The 26,535-nt window shown below is 38.2% G+C and overlaps 1 protein-coding gene across 5 annotated transcripts in view; it reads right to left on the reverse strand.

Moving 5' to 3' along the window:
• Positions 1-26,535, reverse strand: part of PRLR (prolactin receptor) — a 95,720-nt gene that overhangs the window by 32,855 nt on the left and 36,330 nt on the right. For 3 of the 5 annotated variants that reach the window (XM_071729898.1, XM_071729897.1, XM_071729900.1), the window contains exon 2: positions 23,709-23,806. The exons of the other annotated variants lie outside the window; for them this stretch is intronic. The gene's annotated coding sequence lies outside the window, so the exon portion shown is untranslated. The remainder of the gene's footprint in view (positions 1-23,708; positions 23,807-26,535) is intronic. 5 annotated transcript variants of the gene reach the window in all.

Genomic DNA, 26,535 nt, shown 5'->3' on the forward strand with positions numbered 1-26,535 from the left:
GTCCAGCTTTCTTTGCTGGTGACAAATTCACAAAGAAATGTCAGAGAGACAGGCCAATATTTTTGTCTGGACAAAAGGCAAAAGGAAAGGTTTGGATATACAGATTCATGGGTAATCACCACAAAAAAGATAAAAAGAGTTGTTGATTCAGATGAGATGCAGAATACAATATGGAGGGAGGAATAAAGAGGATCAATAGAGCCCCACAGAGAAAGAAGACAGAAGACACGCAGTAGAAGTCAGAAGAATTATGGAAGACAGAGACAAAAGGAAAAATTCCATCTCCTGCTGTGTATATCTGTGTATGTATATGTGGGCACACAGAACGGAGGGGAGGCTGCTGAGGAAGAGAGACTTTTACTTTTAGAGAATAAGGTACAAAGTAACTGTCATTTGCAATCTTTTTTTAAGAGAGAAATTGATTACTCAGCTATTTAATTGGTATTTCACAAGCTACACATTAAATAGTGAAAGTTTGCATAGGAAAGCTTGTGGAGTCACTAACCTTGGAGATATAAGCCAACTATCTGTGTTTGTTGAATTAGTCATGCAGAAGCAAATATTTTTAAACTTTCTATTCAAAAGAAATATTGTAAAAACAGTCTTGAAGAAGAAATCAATGATATTTGCCATATCACAAGTAAAAAAGACAAAAAAGCTAGTTGACCTTATCTCTAAACATACAAGAGCTGATTAAGTTAGAAAAGTGGAAAACCAAATAAAACATGCTTCTTTTGAACTCCATGAAATGTGAACATTTGGAGCACTCTTGCATGTAGTAAACAAACCTGCACAGTTTAGGGTGAGGAGGGACAGTATGCACATATTCTGTCATCACTATACCTGCTAGATGTGGCAGGTAATCTTACTGCCAAGACTAAAAGTACAAGTTAAATACAAGCTCCTGAAGGTTTACTTCTTTTCTGGAGGACTACTAGTGAAGAATTTGAAAAGCGGAGGTAACTGTAGACAGGAATCCTTAAATTCAGGAAATGCTGCACAGAAAGAGACAATGTTTGTAAGGAAGCAGACAGTGGCAAATGCATTAAAAATGGAAAACAAAAGCTGTAGAAAGACCCAGCAGGGTCCCCTAAATTTCATGGGACCTATTAAGGTTAAGTAGAAGAACATAGAGACATTGAATTAAAGAATAATTCAGACTGGGAGATTGGAGACCTCTAATCTATGATCTCCTGAAAGCAGTCACCTCTAAGACCAGGTGGGGTCTTCTTTGTGTACCTTCCCCTGCAGGTACTGGGAGACTGCCATCAGGAAAATGCAGGGCCATCTTTTCCTCTCTATTTTATCTATTTTATCTGTGCATTTTATATCTCTCTTTATATCTTGTATATATGGATGCAGTTAGAAACCTACTTTGCTGCAAATAAACTACATGTTCTCGGTAAAGAGGTAGGGTAAATGGCACCAGGATTTCAACAAAGAATGTTAATCAGCCTGAGCACTCTTAAACTCTCAGTAGAAATGGCTTGTAATGAAAGAGTACAGAAGTAAAGGATTTCATTATTGGCTCAAAAAAGGAATTCACATTTTGACTGGTATAAAATTATCTACCTTCCCTAGCCAGTTTGAAAGTAACACTCTAAAAATTACACAAGAATAAACAGGTATCAAAAAAAAAAAAAAAAAAAAAAAAAAAAAAAAAGGCAACACTGTTAAAACAAAACCTATTCAAACGTGTGAAACATTCAAGAACATTTGATACTTATGCAAAAAAATTTGATACTTCTTAAGTACATAAGAAGTACTTATGTACTTCTTGATTAGAAAGAGCTCAGCTTGATTCAGATGCCTATTGATTCAAGACGAAAGTTGTTTGTATAGGTGGTAATTAATTTTTCACTGTAATTTTCATAAAAGCTGCATGTCTCCAGGTCTACCCATTCCTCTTAATGCCAATGTTCCCTTCCCCACCAACAATTATTCTGCAGGTGCTCATTTAAACCCACAGCTGCAGAAAATGAGACAATTTACTTGTTAAAATTAGCATTTCACTAAACTGACTGCACTGGAAAAGTGGAGTCTATTAGAGAAAGATTGTTAAATCTGTTAGAGAAAGCCTGTTAAACAAGATCAGAAATGTTTACATTTAAAGCTATTTAAGTGAATGCAGTTACATCAAACAGTAATCATCCGTTCACTGTTCTTAATCCCTAAGATCTTCAGGCTCAAGCTACCTACCCATGGCCCTGGGAGCTTTGGCAATAGACTGAAAAGGATACAGAAGTTTTATATGAAAAGGCAGCATCGTGCCTTTACTCAGCAACAGAAAATTAAAAAATAAGGTTCTGACATTGCCATATGCTTTGTCATTTTATGTAGGGATGTTTCTGTTGTTTGTTGGGGTTTTTTTTTTTTGCTCATGGTTATGTGGTATAAGCCTTACAAGTCTTGCTGATGTTGATGGATTATTTTACTTGTAAGAGGGAGAGCGATGTCCTTTTTCAAATACAATATGCTTATAAAATACATTTATCTTGTGAATCATAAAATACATTTATCTTCTGAATCATAGAATCATAGAATGGTTTAGGTTGTAAGGACTTTTAGATCTACTTCCAACCCCCCTGCCTAGGGAAGGGACACCTCCCACTAGATCAGGTTTCTCAAAGCCCTGTATAATCTGGCCTGGAACAATTCCAGGAATAAGGTATCCTCAACTTCCCTGGGCAGCCTGTGGCACTGTCTCACCTCCCTCACACTAAGGAACCACTTCCTAATATCTAACCTACCCTCTTCTGGTTTAAAGGCATTCTTCCTTATCCTGTTGCTTCATGCCTTGTAAAAAGTCCCTCCCCAGCTTTCCTGTAGCCTCTTCAAGTGCAGTATGAACAACCACAACTATCCCAGGCTGTGTTCATGAGGTTCTCTGATCATCTTCATGGCCCTCTGGCCTCACTTCAACAGCTCCATGTTCTTCCTATTATGAGGACTCCAGAACTGAACACAGTACTCCAGGTGGCAGAGAATCATTTCCCTTGACCTTCTGTCCACACTTCTTTTGATGCAGCCCAGGATACTGTTGGCTTTCTAGGCTGCAAGCACACATTGCTGGCTCATGCTGAGCTTCTCATCAACCAGCACCCTCAAGTACTTTTTCTCAGGGCTGTTCTTAACCGATTCTCTGTCTAACCTGTAATTGTGTTTGCAACTGTAATTGCACTTAGCCTTTTTGAACTTAATGGCTGGCATGGGCTCACGTCTCAAGACTGTCAAGATCCCCCTGAAAGGCCTCCCATCCCTTGAGCGCATCAACTGCAATACACAGCTTGAGGCCGTCAGCAAACATACTGAAGGTGCAACCAATTCCACTGTCCATGTCACAAAAAAAGATGGTGAGCAGCATCAGTCCCACTACTGACCCTTGAGGAATGCCACTCATGACTGGTCTCTATTTGAACATCAAGTCATTGACCAGAACTCTTAGAGTGTCACCATCCAGCCAATTCCTTATCCACCAAGTGGTCTATCCATCAAAACCATATCTGTCCAAAACTACAATAGTTGCACTCTGACTCAGAACTTATTCTAAAACACAAGACATGCAATGCCTTCATTTTAAACAAACCCATGATGGTAATGTGAAAACAGTCTGGAAATGGGCTCAGAAACATTACATTATAATGCAGCAGGATTTTAGTAGTACCTTCAGTCATTAAACTTACTTGAAGATTAAAATACTTCCCCTCTTTTTATGTATAAGCATTGAAATGGAAACTTAAATGCAAATTCTTAGTGTTTCCCATAATCTTAATAAACAGTTAACATCCCAGAGCTAATTTGAATGAAGCACAAAACTCTCCTGAAGCTAAACTCAATGCGATTAGAATCTCACTTGAACACAAAAAGTCATCTAAATCTGATTTATTATTTTCTGAGTTGTAAGACACTCTGTTCAATGTAATGGAAAGATAATCTCTGGCACCTTGCACACTCACGCTACATTCTCTATTTCACAAATTAAATACAAAATAGACATCTTGGTGTTGCTCGAGTCCTTCCTTCACTTGACTGATGAGATGGGTCCTATTGCACTGGATATTTGAGTTCTTCATGTTTGTCTGTCCCAAGCTGATACAGCTTTGCTTTCCCTGTGGCAGAGTTCCTGGGTATGGGCTGCTACTGTGGCTCAGACAAAATGGAGGCCTCCAGCTGTATATTCCTGGGAACACTGTTGACCAAACAGGTGGAACAGATCTCTTTCTGCACAGATCAACTTGGAAAACCATTTCAGCTTTGCCAAGGAGTCTAAATACATCTATACTCAGATGAAATGAAAATAAGAGAACTAGAAGAGACTATGAGGCCATTCACAAATTTTTTTCCCACCGCTACTTTCATCTTCCAACTGTGGCATTTGTCATACATCTTAACAAGGTCAAACCTGGTGTAAAAAATTCCTTTTACTTCTTGTAGTTCCTTGGGATTCCTCTTGACACATCTACCTGTTCCACTGTTGTATGTTAGTATTTACATATTTGTTCTTTCCTTTCTCTGGTTTAATTTGTTTACATTTTCTGAAGAGACTCAGAAGCACTTACAGCATCAACTGGTATATTTTTTCAGGTGCTTCCCGTTATTCAAGTAAATAAGGAACAACTTATATAAATAAGCTGAGATATTGCACATCCCTTAGAGCAAACAGCTGATTTCAACTCCACTGAGGTAATTACAGTACAAAAATTAAACAAACTATACTTTCCCCTGCTGAATTTCGTAACAGTTTTGTAATTTCTCTTGTACTTTGTAAACTCTGGATTAAACAGAAATTACTGTTATTTTTTTTTCTATGAGGGCATAATGAGTGAAATACATTGAATACAGCTGAAAATCAAACTTGAAAGGTTATTTCACCTTCAAAGACTGCACGACAAATATTTTAACTTGCTTCCTGCTTTTAAAAAAGAAAAGACAAAGTAAAATCATGACCTTTCCTTTAAAAACATAAATATTCACTTTGCTGCCATTTTCTCTCTCGTTTTTGAGATTTTAAAGTACTAAAATGAATATTATTAACTACACAATAGTCTTTAAAAGCTACTCATAAAAATTATTTGCATAACATTGCATTTTTACATGCTACTTTTCATATTCCAGATTTAGATGCACTCCTATGTGTAATGCCTTAAAAGCTAAGAAGGATCAAGCAGAAAATCAGAAATTAAGAAGGAGTTTGGAAAAACCTGTAAAAGAAATAAGTGATGATAAAAGAATTCTTGGAAGCCAAGAAAATGGAGAACTGATTCTTCCATAAACTCAGATTATAAATTCAATCTTCACTGCCTGTCCCACCCAGATCAAATTTTAACTTGTCCCTCAAATGATTTCAAACTGACAAAGGAAAGAGGAAAAACAAAGTTTATGTTGACCTAAATGTGTTTGACAGAAATAAGCACCAAATAATATCTTTGACATATAGTAGCACAATAGAGCTGGGAGCAGAGCCAGAGGTTAGGGAGGGGTTGTGTGAGTATCTGCAGTGAGATTATATAGTCCTCAAGTATGAGGACAAGCTGTTTAAATTCTCTTTAAGGATGTAAAGGGCCCGAGTGAACTGAGTCCAGGGGAAGGTGAAGCAGGAGAAGATTAATTTAAGCAGATTCTATACATGAGCTGGTTTTCAGTAGCTGGATTTGTCCAGGAAAAGGAGTATTTATATTGTAGACCTAAAATGCAAAATTCAAGATACAGTTTTTGCAGAGGGAGATGTATTGTTGAATTTGAACCTTTACCAGTTTTATGCTTTGCTGCAACCCAAGGCCCTAGATAAAAAACAAGCATGACTTACTTAAAATGTAAGCTGACTGCTGACCACACATACTGTTCTGTTAATGATTTACATATCCAGGAAAAGAAAACCTTAGATTTATGTACACCACCACTGCAAAGCACATTCACAGTAACCTCTGCAGTTATGAAGCAACATAGAAACCATTTTCTTTTACTGCTGTGACTCCACAGCAAACCCTGCTCCATCTCAAAACATTTGGCCATCTGCTCTCAGAAATCTGAGCTCCTTTAAAGTAAAGCAAGCACCTCCCGTGGGTCACAGGATAATGCAAACCAACCAGGTAAGAATGAGAAGAAACTATGAGATTGTCTTGGTTATTCTAATGTTCTGATGGCTAGGAAAGACCACATATACAGATACAAAGCTGAAGCAAAACAGATGATCAAATTAAGAAATCTCTGAGGAAAACTAGCAAGAAAATAAGTTGGGAGAGTATTCTTGAAAGTAAACATAGATAAAAGCATACCTGAAACTCAGGTATCATAGCATGAAAATAGAATGAAAAAGTGAATCTTAGCAGCAGAGAATTCTGTGCTATAAGTGCAAACCCTCCACCCTCAGATTGCTGTCTAAAGCACAGGGCTGAAAAATGGCCTGTCAAAAAAAAAAAAAAAAAAAAAAAAAGGAATGTATTATTATAGGTAATAATTGTTGGTTTTTTTTTATTTTCAAAAGATTTCCTGTAATTTTTGTGCTACAATCTCTGACTTACTCACAAAAGCATCAATCTATTCAGCTAAATCTATTTTTTTCTCAGAAAATTGCTGCACTATTTTAATGCAGAGGAATACTCTTCTAATGCAGGAACCCTTTCAGCTCTGAATCTAGACATCTGCCACACACAATACCACATGACCTTGCAATAAAGTATTTCACTTTTCTTACAACATACCAACTTTCAACCATTTCTGTTTTCTTTATGGGCAGCTGGCATACAAAAAGAGCAAGAAACATGGGCATTAAGACCTGTGTGATGCAAGATCAAAATTAGATGATGAAGAAGACTTGAAGGAAGGAAAGCTGAATTATGATACTGCTTGGCTGAAATCCACTCATTTTTAAAATGTCTTAAGAGTTTGTCTGATGTCCTTTCTTCAAAAACAATCACTCTTGTTTATTAATAGTATATGTCAGGAGTGAAAAAGAGTTATTTTCTAGTTCTTCATTGAGAATACAGATTCTCGGGTTTGCCCCCTCTCTTCACAATTAAGCTAAATATTATAACTGCTTCTGAAAAAATAAGTGTTTTCTTTGAAGTACTCTTACACAAAAATAGTGACAGCACCAAGTGGAGGTCAGACTTACTCAAGTAGAGACCCTGAAAGGAGCTTGAGTAGACTGTGAGTCCACTTGCATAACTTGAAAAATAGTAATGCTTGCTGTCAAAACCAGTGTGACTGAGAAAGAAAAACAACTCAAGACATAAAAGGGGAAAAAAAACTACCAGGGATGTATACGGTGAACATGTATATTCAATTTCTTTAGACCGAAGATAAAATTCTTTATTAATTACAGAATTATTCCTTCCATTGCATTGCTAGGATCTATTTATAATGCCAAACATTAAATTCAGTACCAAAACATTCCAAGAACTCTGAATAAGATCTCCATCATGAATCAGAAAATACAACTAACTCAAAATCAAGAGATTTTAGTGTCTTGATTTTCTACTTCTAGAGTGCAAAGTATTGATTTGTTTAATTTCTCTTTTTTAGTTCAATATTTTGAATGTCTGTGAATGCTAACTCATGATTTTTCCATTAGGAGGAGTAGAATACAGAAATTACACCAGCAGGTGGTTAAGAATGGGCCATTAAGTCAACTAAACTTTTTAATTAAGCTGTAAAGAATCTGCGTTACTGAATTTACCCTAGTCTTAATCAATCTGTTCTCAAGAATACCATGGGACAAAAAAAAAAACATTTTTCTTCTGTGAATCACTGCACTTTCTCTAATTGGTAATACAGAAGCACATCTGAGCCATTACCTTACCTCTAACAATGACAAGTAATACAAATATGGAAAACAGTTAAATACTGAGTTAAGCCACGTGCTATACCAGCCCCATGTACACTTTAATATTTTCTTTTCTATATTGTCCACATTCAGACCAGTATAAAAAGAGAAATCTCACTGAATTTAGAATTACCTGAAAATACATAATACATCTGAATTCCATACAGTAGCTTTCTGCTTCACTGGAGAAATCACAAAAACCCCACAAAGCTCAGATTAAGAGGTTTTCCATTAAATGGAATCCATTGAAAGCTTGCATGATTAAAGAAAAACAAAATCACAGTGTCTGACAGAGGACCAAGAATATCCCCCTGATCTCACTGCTACTTGTGCCAACTTTAACTGAAATAATTCTAATGTAATAAGTAGGAATTAATCTTCAAACAAGAAGGAAAATATGACATAAGAAAAGAGAACAATGACTCAGAAATCTGGAAACAAGCCAGTTAAAGTTTGCACTCAGATCAACACATTCAGGGTCATCCTTGAAAGTAAAAGTGTCAGTATTTGCTAGTTAGAGTGGAATGTTAAGCAACTTTTTAAGCTAACCAAGTTCTTTTATATTTCAAGAACAAATAATCTCTCTTATTCTCTTGAACTACAATTCACAAAGCTAACTATGGGGTGATTACATGTGTAAAAGTTTATCAAGAGAATCATTATTTTTCAGCTTTATTATTATTTAATCTTTATTTTCTCTGAAAAATGGCAACACTTTGAATATCTGACATAGACATCTTGCATTTATGTGACGAACAATCTGAAAAATTCATGTAAATTCAAATTATCCATATTTGGTTTTCCAGATATTGTTTTAATGTAAGACTTTCCAATTTCTTTAACTGTGTTTACAGATACTTTACATCACAGGACCTTGACACTTGACTTTGTCATGCCATGGTCCAGGGTCAAATTGTGTCTCAGATTCAATTCCATTTTTCTCTAAAAGGTATAGATGTCTTCTACTGTAGCCCTGTGGCCCTGTAAACATATTTACTGCCATTGCTAACAGTAGGTTGCAGACTGTATTGGCTTTGCCAGCCCACAGGACTAAAGCTTGTCATGTTTATTTTGAACTTTTATTGGTTTGCCTGTACCTTTTTGGGGGGTTGTTTAGGCATAGTTGTAATTTTTATAATTTTTATTTTTTAGTTTTACTTATCTTTTTGGTATGGCACAACCATATTTTTATATACAATAGTATCATGTAGTTTTTCTAATATGATGAAATATTTAATAATGGGATAATGATAAAGTGCAGAGGAATACAAGACTGGTCTGAAAGCAGAAGCCTTGAGGATAAAGACACAGGATGAAGTGCACAAGAGTTCAGGCATGGGCTGTTAAGAAAAGGGGGACAAGTTGACAAAAGTAACCCAAGAGTTATGAACAGCTCAACAATGGGCACTGAGCTAAGCAAAGTGAAGGTAATGAAGAACAATCTCCAAAATTCATAAACCCCACAGAGTACACTTGGATGTGATACAAAGTTGCCAGACTTAAATGGCAAAGCACAAGAACATACACAAATAGAAAACTGGCTCAAAGTGTATCCTTAAAGAAGAGGATGAAGAGACCATGTGCACTAATATCATGTTCCTCCTAGTAAAGAAGAGGAAGTAATGCCAGCATCAACAGTTCACTCCTCAATGAGAGACTTGGAGCACGGAGAGTTTGCTGCAATTGCTCCTCCTTCCATTCTGCTGGAGGCGGAGTGGTGGTGTGGACCTCAGCAGGCAGACGCAGCAAAAGGATGAGCAGAGAATAACAAAGGTAGTTATTGGGAACAAAGTGCAGAACAATTTTCGTTGTACTATTATTTTTGAGACTTTTTCTGAATTTGCATTCTCTATTTTCCTGTAACAATTACATCTAAACTAGTGAGATTTCTTTGACAAGACTCTTCTATTATAATAAGAATAAATGGAAAATTTTAGTATAAAACGTGTTCCCTTCAAGCCCATTACCACCTACTTAGACCTTACTTAAACATTCAAATTTTATTTCAATTTCCTGACTAGTGCTCCTTAATATCTCATGGTATTTCTCATGAGAAGGATATTTTGATAGCTGTTTCTCAGATATAATCTCTCTCCTTGGTTTTCCTAAAATCTGTGTCATCATATTATACAGAAACATAAACATGGCAAACACAGCATCACAGGTAGAGCACAGAGATACATGTGTAATCACAAAGAAATTCTAGTTCTCAGTTTTAACTGTCTTTGAAAGTAAATACACAGGTAAATCCATATAAAGATTGTTATATGTATTTGTAGGACAAAGAGAAGGTGACAGAAATTTGAAAGATTTATGTATGGAGCTTCATATACAGTTTCAGTTCTAAACTCAATCAGTGCAATGCTATCTCATGCACATTCTTCCACCGGAGCTGCTTACATAGTCAATTATTTGTTTTAACATTTGTTTCTAATAGTCTTCATAATGTGTAAACCATGCTTTTGAAACAAGACAGATGCTGGCCTGGAATACTGACGAATGCATGGTTCAGTGTGATGTTGCTACAGCAACCAAAAAGATGGAATAGCATGTTATATATCATTTACACATTACTTGGAACATAGAGCTTTTTAAAAGCCATTAACCAAGCAGAAGTGCTGTGATGAAGAAGGTGAGGATGTCTTAAAGCCTTCTGAAAGTTTCCATTGCTCTGGAGGTCCAGGGAAGTAAATCAAAGTAATATACAGAACAAATCACAGTTAAGTATTTAAAAATAAAAGAGCCTTTCTTTTTTAACACACAATATCAGCATCTCTCAGGGTCCAGTTTTCAGAAGGATACACTTCTATATTATGGACAAACAACCCAGGCCTTTTACTTCATACTTCTAAGAAGTGAATGTCTGCATCCCACATCATGGGATGCAGAAATCTTGTAGACCCCACGTTGTGCATAGCAAAACAGTTCCTGACTGAACGAAAGACTGAGGTTTTCAAAATGGGGCCTATGACCTTCCTCCAGTGGACCTCCTCAGCAAACATATGTGGCTCCATTAAAAGCAGTCTTGGTCCTGCACCACAAACTAATTACCTCTCCTAATGCCTGCAGATAAAAAAAGTAATATGAACACGAAGCTGGTATGTGCTTTTGTGGTGGCTGCGGAGGCAATGGAAAAAATTAGCAAATTAGCAAAACTCAGATTTGTAATTTTCAAAATTTATTGAAGCTATTTATGCATTGAGTTTGCAAGTGATCTGGAAAACATGCAGCTTATAATAGCACTGTGAAAAAAAGGACCCATGACTAGGTTAAACTTTTAGATTCACCAATAGGGTGAACATTTTGGATAAGAAAGTGAAGAAAACATCTGGGAATGTGTCTGGGGATATATTCCAGACCACAGCAGAAAGATTAATGACCTAAGTCTGTCAGGCTAAAATGGAAGCTTGCAGAGGAACTGGTAAGTTTTTGATTTAAGAAAAAAGGAAGAAAGAAGAGCAGTATAACAATCTATAGAGTGGATAGGCCTGCTGCTCATTGTCAAAAAGGATATAATTCTTTGCTTATGTATAAACACAAGAGAGTTTCATAATTATGTAAAAAGAGAACATTTTGTCCTGCCAGCAAGAGGACAAATTCTGTAAGCAACAGAGAATGCCCAGTCTTTTTCTACATCTGAACTACCAGAGGGTTTCTGGCAGTCACATTCAGAAGACAGATATGTTTCTGCACGTTCAAGACATTATCTGAGAACACCAAACCATGAAACCTCTTAAGCGCCCAGTGCTTGCTGACAATACTTCTCACAACATTCTCCTGCATAGTGGAGAATGTGCAACAATATGCCATTTCAGGGCTGGAGGCAAAGGCAACATGAATGCAGGTAGAGTACAGTACCTGTCTTATTTTATGGAAGACTTTTGTGCAGGTAGGATTAAGTTTTTCAAAATGCCCCCTCCTGTATGGACATCATTCCCTATATACCTGGACACAGTAAAGTAAAGACAAGGACAACAGCGACAGGAGTGGGTAGGAAGAACTCTTGCTAGACATCCTCACCTTGGGGGGAACCACAGAGCTTGTAGCTGTGCATTAATGCATTACCATAATGTGATATAGAAGAAGAAAAAGGACCTGCATGATACTCTGTAGCTATTTCTTCAGTAGGCAGTGGCAGAACTTCTATTCACAGTTGTTGCTATCGTTTTAGCCATGGTACATGAGTGTTCTAATAAAATCTTCCCTAGCCATCAAACTCATCTAGGTTTACAAATTATAAACAATGAGATACAACTACCAGATAAAGCCATCCAGCTGGGACACCCCTACCTCCTCCTGGCAAGGCATTCCTAATGCTGTTGAGCTCGCTGGCTTCCACCCAGCCTTAGCTGGCCCACATTCAATGAAATCTATTTCCCTCTGGAAGGATCTGTCTGACAAAATCTAGCCAACTATGACAAGCAGCAGAGCTCCAGTGCATCTGTTATTATCAACTAGCAGAGAAGACAAAGGTTCCAAGACAGTGCAGTAGATCACAGCTCTGGAATGAGTCCTTAAGGATGCCACAAAGGATGGGGCACAGCTTTGTATCAGGACAGTAGCTCAATCCTGTGCCTAGTCATGCTCTTACAGAAATATCTCCAATGCAGTGCTTGATGAATGTGCTTTGAGCCACTAAGGAAAACCATGTGTGCCAGCAAGTAGATACATACAAGGCTGTCAGAGATGCTCTGGCCAAATGGAGGAGGCTGATTCAATCAACAGGGACTGGCAGCCTTGCCCCATGCTTTTTCCAAATAATTACTTCAGATGGAGGCCAGGGACCCTGTCGTATCATGCCGTCTTTACTTGTGAGGCATTCCAGGCTGCAGGCGTAATCTCTTCACTCCATTGTTATTATCATATTGCCTGACAAAGGGAGTCCTTTGGATGAGTGCATTAAGAGCTGAACTTAAGGCAAACCTGCAGTGTCCTACAGAAGACAGGGCAGTACCAATTTTGTATGCTAGAAATAGCAGAGGAAGAAGGAAGCAGCAGAACTAATTACACAAGGGAAAGGGGAAATGCATATGTTATTCTTGAGTCCCTAGTGTCAGCTTATAAGGAAGCAACACACAAGGAGGAAAAACCTCAGCAGCAGTAAAAAAGACTTACCAAAAAACCACCAAAAAACCCTAACCCCCTCAAAAGACCCACAAAAAAACTTGCACTAGCAGGAAGAACTCTGCTGGGAGAAGTTAGTGGAAGCAAAATCTTATTCGGCTACAGCCAAATGTACTGTGTGCCCCAATAGACTGCTCCTTGAGCAAAGCATTTTCCAGGCTCAAACAGAAATAAATAAACAAAGCAATGAAGTGCTCCTTTGTGGGTTCTCCAAGGGGCCACATATCCTGTCAGGAGAATATGCTCCTGTGGAAGTTCTCCACTGGCTGCAGGGTGGGTATCTGTCCCACCATGATCTCTCTCTTCCACAAGCTGCAAGGCATCCTTGTTTTGATGCATCCAGTACCTCCTCCCTTCTTCTCCAGCTCTGGTGCTCTTTCTCATACTTCTGTTCCTCACTCCTCACATTGCCATGCAATGTTTTACCTGTTCTTAAGGAGTCTTTAACAGAGGTGCCACCAACTTTGCTGATGGGATTACTTGTGTCCTGTGGTGGGTCCATCGTGAAGCCAGCTGGCATCAGCTGTGTCTGGCACAGGGCAGTCCCTGACCTCTTCTCTCACAAGTCACCCCTGCATCCTCCTGGACTGACACCTACATCCTCCACATTGACACCTACACTCAATATGTCCACTAATATTTCTGATATGAGGGTAGCAAAGTCTGTTCTGGCTGGCTGGTTGGACCTCTGCTGTCATAGCAGAGGGAGTTAAAAGGAAAAGATTTTGCAAGGGGTGAGGGGAACAGATTTAGAACCTCTAGTCTAGGTAAAAGAAAAGACAAAACCAGTCATGGTGCTTTGAACCTAAGTAAGATCTTTTCCTCATAAACTGCTAGCTTGGTAATCAAGTGAGTCTCAGACGTGGCAACAGGTTAGATGTGGGTCTGGAGACACAAACAGCAAGGACCATTGCTCTTTACTATTTCATGGACTGCAAAGTATTTAGATGCCTTCCAATAATTTTTATCCAGGCTTGTATTAAATTTAATGGACAAAACTACTAAGCCTTGAAGCACCTGATAGTGCATCTAGAAGATATATGGTAAGAAACTGAATGAGGGAACATGCCTTATGACTGCAGAGCAAAGGAAAAGCATTAAGAATCTAGGTCAGAACATTCATGTCTTGACTGTAAATCTCTGTGTGGGAACAAACTAAGATCACAGCTTACAGGGAGACTCTGTAGTCCTGAACTATGGTAGGCAGGGTGTTTCAGAAAGTTTACTACAGCTGTAGCTATATATCCTCAACAAAACTTCTGTCCAGCTGGTCATGTTACCCCTGTGGAAAGCCATAGTGATGCCAGGACAGTAATGCCCAAAGAAACAAATAGTTAGTGGATGGCCTCGAGTGCATTTGCTACAGGAACAGTTCAGGAACAGAGGCTGCCAACAGAAAGGTAGCCCCACATCTTTTATGAGTACTTTGTGGCCAAGGAATGCATACACACTTCTCACTCAGCGGGGTCACCCAGCAATAGCTCTGAAAAGGCACATCTGTGAATTCTGAATTAATGAAATGAGGCTCAGAAGGGCCTGTCCCATCCTGAAATTGGTATCCCATTCCTGGTAGTCCAATACCTGAAGGATGATGTGGTCTATTTGCAGATGCTCGTGTGACCTCAGTGTTGCCATAATTCTACAGTTCTGTGAAATGGGCAGGGAGCAATTTTTAAATTGCTGAAGGATACTGTCTCTGAACCACAGAAATAAAGAAATTGACTGACCATGCATTCAGTCAGCCTGCATGTCATCGTTTTCCTATTTCACGTGTACCAGCTTGTTGATGGCAAGCTTACACAACAAAATCCAATGTGGACATCTAGGGCAGTAAGTAGGACAGCCTATACAACAGGATTACGTGCTGAGATTATGAAGCATATCCAATACATTAGAGGCAGGTGCTAGGGGCATCTTGCCAGGGGTAATGCAAGATTTTTTAGGACAGCTTTTGCTTTACCTAATAAACTGTCTTATCTCAGTTAATGAGTGTCCTTACTTTTACTCTCACAGTCCTCTCACCCATCCTACCAGGGGGGAGTGAGCAAGAAAGGCTTAATTGGCAGCTGGGATTGAACTACAAAATGTCTAAAAGCCCCCATCCTGTTTGGACAGAGTTTATGAAATCTGGGGATGCCTAAGCAACTCTAAACAGCTTAGATTCCAAATAATGAAGCAATTGCTTTGAGAACCATTAATTGTCAGCATCAGAACTGGCAGGTCAGGCAGCAAAAAGAGGCATATACTAATCCTGGTCTGGGGAGTTTGGAACCAATATATTTGTTACCAAATAAAATGAGCAGATTCCAGGTCCAGAGGAATGAAGATTTACTGCAGGAAACTGATACCTAATTTACTTCAAGGAGTACACAACCTAGCCACAACATTTTTATAAGATGTGCAATAGTGATTACTAATGAGATTTTAATAGAAAATCCTGAGCTACTAGAATAGCAAATATTATCAACGAGTTTCTCCAAAATGAGTAGGTATCAAAACCAAGCAAATAGATCAAGATTGATACATAGCAACCTGGGTTAACAAGACCAAAACAGCGCTGACAAAACAAAACCAAAACCAGTGTTATTAACAAAACTGTGCTAAAATGCAGGAGGAGATTTGGACTTCAAGCAAAATTTAAATAAGTTTTTACATGTCTTCTGCTTTTCCTCTTAGGCACTGAGACAGCATCTGCTGTGACTAGTCAGCTCCTTCACAGCAATGCATTACATCTTGGATTGCCCCACTCCTAAAAAGGCTGTTTATACACCTTCTGTCTCTGCACCCCATCACTGCCTGAAAGCCACAGAACATTTCAATGGCTTTCACTGGATAAATAGGCTTGGCTGGATGCAGATGTTCAAAGCCAGGTTGAGTGAGGTTTGAGCAAACTTGTCTACATGACAGGCATCACTGCAAATGGCAACCAGGTTAGAGGAGATGGTCTCCAAGGTCCCTTCCAACCTAAGTCATCCCATGATTCTACGACATGAGACTATTCCAGTGAGAACACTGCCTGACAAGTACATGCTCTTCCTTTTTTAATCAAAAAAAGGTTTTTTTTTATTTAGTGTTTCTTTTTCTTGGTTTATTCCCAGATTTGGTTATACAACTATGTCACTCTGCCAGAATCCAGGAAGTAAGGATGATCTTAAAATGTTTGTTTGGAAGATGTTAATTTCAGAAGCCACTTAATTGTCTTCAGGTCTATTCTTCTCACACTTCCTGTAAAGGTTGATGGATGCACACTCACAATAAATTCTAAAAACCCGATATGTAATAACTGCACTTCAATAAAGTCACAGTACTCCTTGTTCATCATTGTTTTAGTAGTCCTCTGTGTATGACCCTCTTTTCCTGACACAAAAAAACTGGAAACAGAGATACTCCATGCTTACAAACAGAAAAGCAGAACAGTTGCAGACACGGTAATAGTTGCTGCTGATAAGCTCACGTCAAACCTGACTGGGAATTTAGAGGATGATATCAGCAGATATTGCAATTGTTTTAGAAAGTGACTTTTTTTTTTTTTTTTCCCTTTAAAAAGGGCCTTTTACTTGATGCTACAGTAACACAGAATAAATCTGATCTTGATCATGCTGTTCCAGGTGCCCACAGAGATTATCTTTATCTGAAAGTTTATGAGGAAAATGAAAGATGCTTTACATTGTATGGTTTTCTATCTTAACTGAAAAAAGCAAAATCACGTACCTTTGTACTTTGAAGTGAGAACAAATTTTGTCACTGCAGACTGAAGTGAGTGCGTTAGATAATGAAAGACAATGATTAGAAATCTTTCACTGTTGCTTATATGAGGTGGATTAGGCACAGAGACAAGACTTCAGAAAAGTACTTTCACATTAGCATACCTCTAATTAGGTATTCCTATGGAAACCATGGCAGAAATCTTCACCACCCTCAAGTGGTCTTGCAAATTAAAGATTTGCATGAACACGAGTCTTACAAAACTCGTAATAAGCAAAAGCTGCCTTTGCCCATACCTTCTAATCTCATGCACAGGCACAGTGAATTTGAAGATAACTATGCTTCCATCTTCAGAAACATAACAGAAAAGTGCATCTCCATGTCAAATTGTCTTCAAAGTATCTGGTCAAGTTAAAGCAGCCATTAGTAATGCAGTTCCACTGTTCTACCTCTAGCTGGTGACATAATTTTAAAACTGAACTCAGTGATCAAGGCAACAAGATCCCAGCTTGTAAAACTAAATATATAGAGAAGGGAATTGCTTAGTTTATTCATATTTATATATTATTTCTACTTAAATATAATGTTAACAGAGGCACAGATTTTATAAATTAAAAATAAAATAATTGCGAAACCTCCAGACTAGTTCTTCTATTACTAAGAATGAGTCATATGTAACCTTTCTGTTCTCCCATCATAATCTAGCTTTAGCTGACTTGAAGGAACTGGAATATAATGTTGTTCAGGAAGCCATCTTACTGAATACAGAACAGCAGACAGCAGGAAGGAAGAATTACATCAGTGATGCTCTGTAAGACTAGGTCAAGACAGACAGCCACATAATTATTTACTAAGTGATGACAGCAAGATTTGAAAACTGTTCTTATTTAATGTGGACTAAATACAGTTTTAATATGTTTAAGCACAAAAAAATCTTCAGTAAAATTAAGTCAGCAGAGAGCTCTGATCACCAAAAGACAGTTCAAAAGATCAAGTAAATTATTTCTATTTACATAGGAGAGTAATTCCATTGTAGTATGATGACAACTACATTCTTCCTGTAAGACCAGAACATGTAATCTGGTTTTAAAAAAGAACTTTCATTGTAAGTTTTAATGAATTACTCATCATTTATTACCCATGTCATTATCCTGTATATGCTAACTGAGTGAAGGATAGAACCAGAATTTTTCAGATATGTATTTTCTTGGTTTATTTACTTTTTAAAGGATTTACACATCTAAATTAGAACCACAATCCCAAATGAGCAGCTATAAATTCTATTGTGCTTGTTTATGGCTGGTTAACCAATCTGTGAAAGGGAAGATCCAGGATCCTATGGTCCAGCTTTTCCATGGACAGCTGATATGAAGCAGAGCACAAGACTTCCTACTGCAAATGCACAGTGTAGGTCACATATGATAATTTCAGTTGTTAAGAAAATGTTCATCCTGCTCCAAACACATTGTCTCCTTGTTTCTGGAGAAAGCAAATGATGTTTAGAGTTACAATGTTACTTGATTCTCTATCTACACTAATGGAGAACATAAAAATCAGACAGTGTAGGCACTGGATGATAAAAAAGTTTGCACACTTCCTCTCTCCTCCTTCAGTAAAAACATTTGTTCCTTCAGTTCTAGCTCTGAGCTAAGCATGTTTTTATAAAGCTGACAGAGCTCTGAGAACAACCCTTCTACCTTCTCCCTGGCCAGGGGTTTGATTATCTGGGCTCAGAGTCTACATCAATAATGGCGCAAACGTCTAGCTTTAAAGCAAGCTCTTCCAGAGAAACAGGCAGTGGTGCCTCTGTGAGTGCTCTCCCCCATTTCACTCTGCAGTGGGTCTTAAACTGAGAGCCTCATCCTTGGTCCTCACCTGGGCTCTGCTGCAGCACTGTTCTGTGCAGGCACCCCAGTGATTGGGACACTGACCCTGTGCCTTGAACTCAAGATCCTGGCATGATCCCAACCTTCCTCATCTTTATGGACTTGTCTGGTGACCTGGGCACATGACTCATTTTGACTACTGTCACTAGGCTTATTTGGGCACTGTGGAGCTGAGCCCTTGCACCACACTTCTCTGACACCATCACAAATTTTTGCCTCTAGCTAGTTTCTTGCTGGCCAGCATATCACAAGCGTGCAACTGCAGCTGGAGCATTTTGACACTGTGGCTGGGAGGATTAAAGAAGTGGGGAGGTCTCACTTCCCTCACTCTCCTTGCTTCCAGGCACATCTTCCCACTTCTCCATGTGTCTGCTGAGCTTCAAAGTAATGACAAAAAAAATCATGTCAGGTCAGTAAATTAGATCAGTTTCATAAGAGGTCCAGTGAGCACCAAGGAGGATGAAAAGGAAGTAGTTCTTACTGGTAGGCAGGGATTAAGAGTGAAGAGAGGAGTGGGTGAACAGGACCTACCCTTTCACAGAAGCATTCACCTGCTGATCTCAGCTGCAGCATCAAATACAGTCCTAAACAGTTATAGCCAGTGCATGACTGATCACTGCAAAAATACAATGTGTTATGCTATGCCTCTAAGAGTTTATGAAGGTAGACAAAAGAGAGCAAATATTTCAGTGACTTTAGGTAGTATGCATAAATGTATGTGTTCTTACTATGTTTTCTAGTTAAATAAGCTGGTTACTTTGTTAGTTTAGCAAAGAAAAAGCAAAGGAAAACAAAAACATAAATTATCTTCTTCCCATCAGCAATCAGTGTGCAGCCACCTCCTGGGAAGCAGGTCCTCAGTACATGTAGAGGTCACTCCAGAAGACAGATGACTGCCCCCTCTCCTCCTTTCTCTTAGCTTTTATTGCTGAGCAGATGTCATGTGGTATGGAATATCCCTCTGTTCAGCTTGATTCAGCTGTTATGGCTCCATCCCCTCTCAGCCTTTCACCTATCCCCAGGACACTGGCATTTGGAGGGGGGATGCTGGAGAGCACTGCTCAGCAGCACCAAAACACTACTGTGTTATCAACACCTTTCTACCTGCAAATACAAACCACAAGACTATGAGGGCTGCTATGGGTACAGTTAACTCCATTCCAGCCAGACCCAGCACACTGACCCAGCCCTTTCAGAACTTGCCAATGCCAAAAAAAGTCAAACTGCACTCTGCAGTTTTTGCCTGATCCACTAGAGTACAAAATCTTGCTATGTTTTGATGATTGTTGCTTCTACAGTTCTCTTTACTGAAATAAATCTTACATAAGGATTCCAAGAGGTCTATGGGAAGTGAATAAACACAGGAAGTGTTTATGTAATCACTACTCCAATTCCAGTGCATATTGCAGATTTCCACAATGTTGGACACAGTCAGAAATATTACTGAATGCCTGATAAAAAAAATGGGGTAAGAAACCAAGAGAACAATGTGAAAAGCTTATCTCCATTGTACAGACTTCTGGACTTCAGAAACACGTATCTCACTTCTCTTTCATAGTCCTTTGCTGAGTTTGGCAATTACACATGCATGTTCCCTAAGCAAAGCTCCCAAAACTTTTAGCAGAGGTGATATACATGGAAGAAAACCAACAGTGCATAGATAGAAAAGCACAAGTTCAAGACAATTATTGCCCCACTTCCCATTGTGATAACCCATATTCATCTAAGCAATAGGTTCACAAAAATACGGCTTTATAAACTAAGTAAGAGTTACCATTAACACGGGCAACAATGACTCTCAAATGGGGGATTATACCTCATTGTCTTTTCCCCTTCCCCCGTTTTTTTTCCCAAGGAACTCCCTTCACTTGCACACTGGGAAAGACAGTCAGGAAAGCTGTGGAAACACCAGCCAAACCTGTTCTGCCAGTGCTGCCCAACCATTCCATTCACAATGCTTGAGGGGATCACAGCCTCTCCATTTGCCAGAAAGCACTTAGCTTCCCACCACAGGCAGCACCTTAGCTTCACAAAGGCATAATTAAGCCTTTTGTGTTCTTCACTGATATGTCAAAAGCTCAAGATTGAGAATATCTAATACCCCTATACACATAAATCAGATATGACCACTGCCTAGACCTGCAATGAAAATATGTTGCAGGCAACAGAAATAATAACTGAACCAGACAGTTCCAAAGAACTGACACTAACATCACAAAAAATATATTTTGTTGTTAGCTCTGTACTTAGTAGATCTGTAATATTTTGGCAATCTGTCACCCACAGATTTCTGTATAGATCCACCCTCAGAGGCAACTACTGGGAGCAAAGGATGGAAGAAAACACCTCATTCAGCCAAGCCACCCACTATTATGAATAATCATACTGCCCAAGCTTGTTAATGAACTAATAAAGACACAGTTTAAAAGTAGCTACTTCTCTAGTTCTTACTGCTCTTACTGGGAGGTGATTCAGCTCTTAATTGCTTTAACAGAAAAGAATTATTTTCCAATTTCCCACCAAAGTTTATCTTCTATTTCACACCTACCTGTTCCTGTGGATGGGACAGTTCAGAGTTTTGGACTTTCTTTGCTACTCTGTACTTAGTGCTACAGCCTTCCCTTGGCATTCCTCCTCAACCATACAACATGTTACACAGAGACACAATATCCCTCTCAGACAGCAGACATCTGCATGGGGCTCTGATGTGCCTGCCCATGGTAGGTGTGGATGGAACTTGGTGGTCCTTCAAGGTCCTTTCCAATACCAACCATTCTATAAGTCTATGATTTTAATTCCTTCTTGGAATTTTTTCAGTGGTAAACAGATTATTTTTTGAGGTATTGTGTAAAGAAGGCTGCTTGAATAGTAAGAACAGAGACTTCTTCATATCTGCTCCAATTTAATTTGTGTTTCTTATTTATGAATATGTAGAACTTCAAAAATTATTTTAATGTGTTCAGTAGAACTTTCCATAACATCATGAACATTCTTATTCATCTAGAAATAATTCAGCTAAGGCAGGAAAAGCCATCCACCTGTGTTTCCAACCAATGAGCATCTGGCTGAACAGTCATTTTTGTTATTAGTCCACTGTCACTCCTTGCATTCCATTCCACTGGATTTGCTTTTTGTACTACTGAATTTCATTCTGTTTACATTCCCGTAATTCTCAAGATCACCTGGTTATTCCCATATACCACTTTGATATTTATAGCACTCTGTATAACTGGGTAGCTTCATCATCATATTCCTAGCTTTTGTGTCTAAGGGACTAAAAAAACTCAGATCCAACACTCGTCCTTAGGAACTTCAAAGATAACACTCTTCCACACAAGCGCTTTCCTATCATTGTTACTGTTATTCTCTATGGAGGTACAGCCCTACGTATACTTTTCCAAATCCCACTTTTCAATCCCATAATTTCCTATTTGTCAAAAGGTATGCTTGATGAAGTAACTTGAGATTCACTGCTCTTCTACATAGACAGCTATCATACCAGTCTTGCTCAAACTACTTCAGCATTTCATCTTACTCTCCCTTTATTTCTATACTTGTCTTTAAAAGAACTGTTCTGTGTATTTTCTAAATTACTCTGAGCAGGGCATAGCTGCCTGCGTCTTTTTCTACCAGTTTCTCCTTTAATATAGATAGTATATACACAATAATTCTTGAGACATCTTGTAATATCCAGAAACAAACAGACTTCATGATTAAATTCTCTGCTTTCTTATACCACTTCCACACAGCCATGGGATGAAGACTGGCTATTCTCCAACATTAGTAGATGACTTGGGAACTGCAGAAATAATTTGTAAAAGGAAACCTTTTGTGAAACCTTGAAAAAAACAAACTAAAACCACCTCATGTGATTTATAACTGTACAAATCAGTATTAGAGAAAAGTTAAACATCTCCTGAAATCTGTATGAGTTTATGAAATGAAGAACAATGTTGAAACCCAACTCCATGCATTGTTGTGTGTTAGCAATTTGGGGCACTGTTCTCAAATCTGTAGATAGTATGTTTTGTATTAGCAGTCTGGTTTTCTGTCACTGTGTTTAAAACACCCTTGTTTTTGTGGTTCTCAGATCTTTTAAGATTATATTCGAATATTGTCTTACAAAATTTGGCTTTAACCCAGATTTTTATAAATTCATTATTTCAAAATGTTACAAATATGTTCTGCAGTTTTAAACGCAGATGTCTTTCTTTTTTTTTAACTGACATATTTTATTACATACACAGTTTAAAGTTATAAACTTAGATTTGTTTCTTCTATCCAAGGAATAAAATTCTCACAAAACCCACATATTTGTGCACATTCAGATCAAAATGAAAATGGCAGGCAAACAAACACCTCCCTTTTGAAAACAATTTTTTTTAAAAAAATGGTGGTACTAGCTTCTAAAGAAATACAACGTTTTCAAATGGCTCTCTGCTTGTCCAGCTTCATTCCATAAACTTGAGAAAAAACAGTTAAACTACCCATACACATCGATGTAGCACTATTTCTAGCTTTAAGAAACCCCCCCAAAAAGCAAAATAACAGATCTAGTTCAAAGACACTGAGTGCTTCATTATATTAAACAAAACTGACCTTTAAGTGGACTTGGTCCTAAACCTGCTTCTTAATGAAGTCTGAAGTGTTTTTGCAAGTGTTTCCTCTGAAGTCTTTCCTTTCAACTCTCTTTTCATTAAACACAAAAGCCAGGGGTATTTACCAGCAGGTAGGCTGTTCCAATACTTAAACTATGGGGCAGGTAAATTATTTAACTTAAAATACTGGGAATTACTTTTCTTGGAGTCATGTTGCACTCACAATTCAAATTCAAAGTTTATATATATTTTATGTAATAACATGATACAAAAATGTTCCATAATCCTAGGCTAATAGGAATTTCATGTCAGCCGTAGTTTGCCCACATCATATGTTTCTAATGGGATACTCAGAACAGGGTTCTATCCCAGCACTCCACATACCCTACTTCTTATAACTTAAGTAATTCCCAATTTATTTGCACACAGGAAGTTCAAGGACAAAAGAAAAATAAGAACATCTAGTACCATTTGCACATCTGAGGCTAATACATTTCATCCACTTAACAAAATAATTCAAGATAATATGTATCATCCAGTAAAAGGGAAGAACCAACAGCGTGATCTTACCAGGCTCTGTTCTCAAGCAATCTCCACTGATTTCAGTAAACTTCTTTGACTCCAAATCTCCTGGCTGGAGTGCAGTGTTGTGGCTTTTCCCCTGTTAACTGGCACAAAAATATGTTGTGTCAATTTTCAGCTTATGCCTAGCTTCCCCCTATGGATGCCCACCGTGAAGTCCTTATTTAGACATTATTCCTGGTAACTTGCCTTGGTGGGAGTACCATGCTCAGACTGAAATGATATTGCTAGCTTTTATGCTTACTCATTTTAGTTTCTGGTGATCTGTTCCTATAACTTTACCCCCCACATGAAAAGGCTTTTAATAATTTTTATCTTTATACAATTACTCAAAATTACATCACCTATTCTTTCTGAATAACCCGAGTCCTTGATGTTCCTCACATTAAGACACTGACTTTAGCTCCCCAGATACTACACATCTCTGCAGTGTTCTATTTCACCAGCATTCATAAAATGTTGAAATGTACTGAATCCATGATAATATCTTTTGTAATTGTGTACAGAGAGATCTTAAGGAGGTAAGCTTGTTGAAATCCATGTTAACCGATAGACCCAGTTTGCTTACTCTCTGAAGCCTTACCAGTTCTCAGAATCAGTGATACATTCTCTACTCACAGCTTCCTAGCTACTGTTTTGTACCTAACAATGCTTAAGAGATTGTACAAATGATTCTGATCTATCATGTAACTCAAGCTGCCATATACGGTTACATTATTGTCCTTATTTATCTCCATAATAACTGTTGGCCATTGGCCGTTTTAGTCAGGTGGGATTTCATTATCTCTTTCATCAACAAAAACCAATCAAGCAGAAGCAAATGCAGTATTGGTCTCTCCAGAGGTCTTCTGAAAACACCTCTAAAGAAACACTATTACCTTTGGAGATTTAGTGTGCATTTTAATCCATTTTTGAAGCACTCACTTTTTAAACAGAACTCTGATGAGAAAATTAGCATGTTCTTCAAAGAAAATATATTTTCCCTGAATACTACATCATTGATGTAATTCAAGTCTTACAACAAAATCTTGCTTTGTGATTTAAAGTGGTCCCTATAGCCCAAGAAGAACTCTGGGATTCTTTTCAATTTTGGATTTGCTGTGGTTAACAAAATAGAATTCAGAACCAACTGATGTAATCTAGATTTCAGATAACCTGTCTTAGATCCTGTGACTAATTCTGATACAGCAAAGCCTGATACTGCAAAAAAACCCAACTGGTTAGTCTGCTTCTTACATTGGACTCAATAAAACTATACCTACAACTATTGCCTTCTGCCTGATAGAACAATTTTGCTTTCTGTCAGAGCTGAGAGGATCATTATCTATCAATTTATATTTGCATCTATATTATCTATTTGCATATATTATCTAGCATCAATTTATATTTGAAACAAAGAAAAACACTCAAAGACATGGACAAGATGTCACTGTACTAGTACTGGACCCTTTTAAAAAGCTTGTGAGAAGCCTTTTGTCTATTAAAAAATCTGAAATATATCTACATTGAAAGGAAAATATTTGATGGAAAATTTTAAGACGGAACAAAAATCTTCAGGAGAGAATGATTTCCCCTTTTGTTTTTCTAAGGAACTAGAACAACAAGATCGACCTTCAGAGTTGGTCTTTACAAGTCACCATGTTCTATTTTTTTAAGAACAATATGGTAATTTAAATATGCATTCTTCTGACCAAATTTGTCCTTTGTTGAGTTCCGGCCAATTGTAACAAGGTCGGGCTAGTTGTAAATTTTGGAGATCAACTGAAGAGTATATTAGTGAATAGTTTTCTAGCAGAAAGCATACCTGTAAATCAGTATTGTTTCTGTATGTCTCCAGGAGATCTCTGTGTTCAGCTCTAAATGGACTTCTCAAACTGCACCTTTTGTGCACCTGCAATCTCCATTGTTAGGTGCCATGCCATGTTTTACTGTACCATGTGCTTAGCTTGTGATAATCTTGAATTAGCTAAACAAGGGAACTGAGACTTTGCTTCTCAGTCTCCTGTCTATGTGTATTCAACTTCAGCAGTCTATATTAGGCAACACAGAAGACACCTTCAGTACAAGTCACATTATGGTAAGATGCCTGCTGTGTACAACACTCCAGAATGTTTGCATTAATACATTCTCCAGTGAAAAATAGGACCTTCTTCCTGAGGCAAATATCTTCAGCACAGCTGGGAACTGAGGCAATGGGAAACAAAAAGCAGAGAGGGTCATACACATCATTTGCCCCACGTGGGACCCGATGATTGGCAGGCCAGAAGCTGCAGTGACACATGCTGCTGCTCCACATTGTGTTTGTGTACCCAGTGCTGGAAAAGCCTCATGCAGCCTTTGGGTTAGGACAGCAGCCAAGAGCTAACTCTTAAAGCTACTTGGTAGTTTAGCAGGATCGTGCTGCCTGCTTAACAATCCATCCTGTGGACAAGGACACCTGGACCTGAGTTACAGGGCAGAGAGAACATCAGCTTTGAACCAGGTTAAATGTGGGAGGTTACCTTTGGGCAATGCAGCAGAACCAAGGAGGGTTGGAGGCACTTTTCAAACTACCAGTGTTGTATCAAACTCAAGTAAATTGCTGTTAGCACAGCACTAATTTAAAGAAATGTTTCTTGCTTCAGCTTAACTGTCACACCTACAAGAGCAGGCTGTGAACTGGGTTATTAAAGAAACACAAGTAAATTTAGTTAATGCTATTAAAATTCTGTACTTGAAATAAAAAATGAAGAAATGGTAACAGATTCATTAATTCATTGCTCAATTCTCTTTAATTTTTCCTGTGAGGAACTTTATACGGGAGTTAATGACATGC

This window comes from Heliangelus exortis, chromosome Z, assembly GCF_036169615.1.
Source record: "Heliangelus exortis chromosome Z, bHelExo1.hap1, whole genome shotgun sequence".
Classification (NCBI taxonomy): Eukaryota; Metazoa; Chordata; class Aves; order Apodiformes; family Trochilidae; genus Heliangelus; species Heliangelus exortis.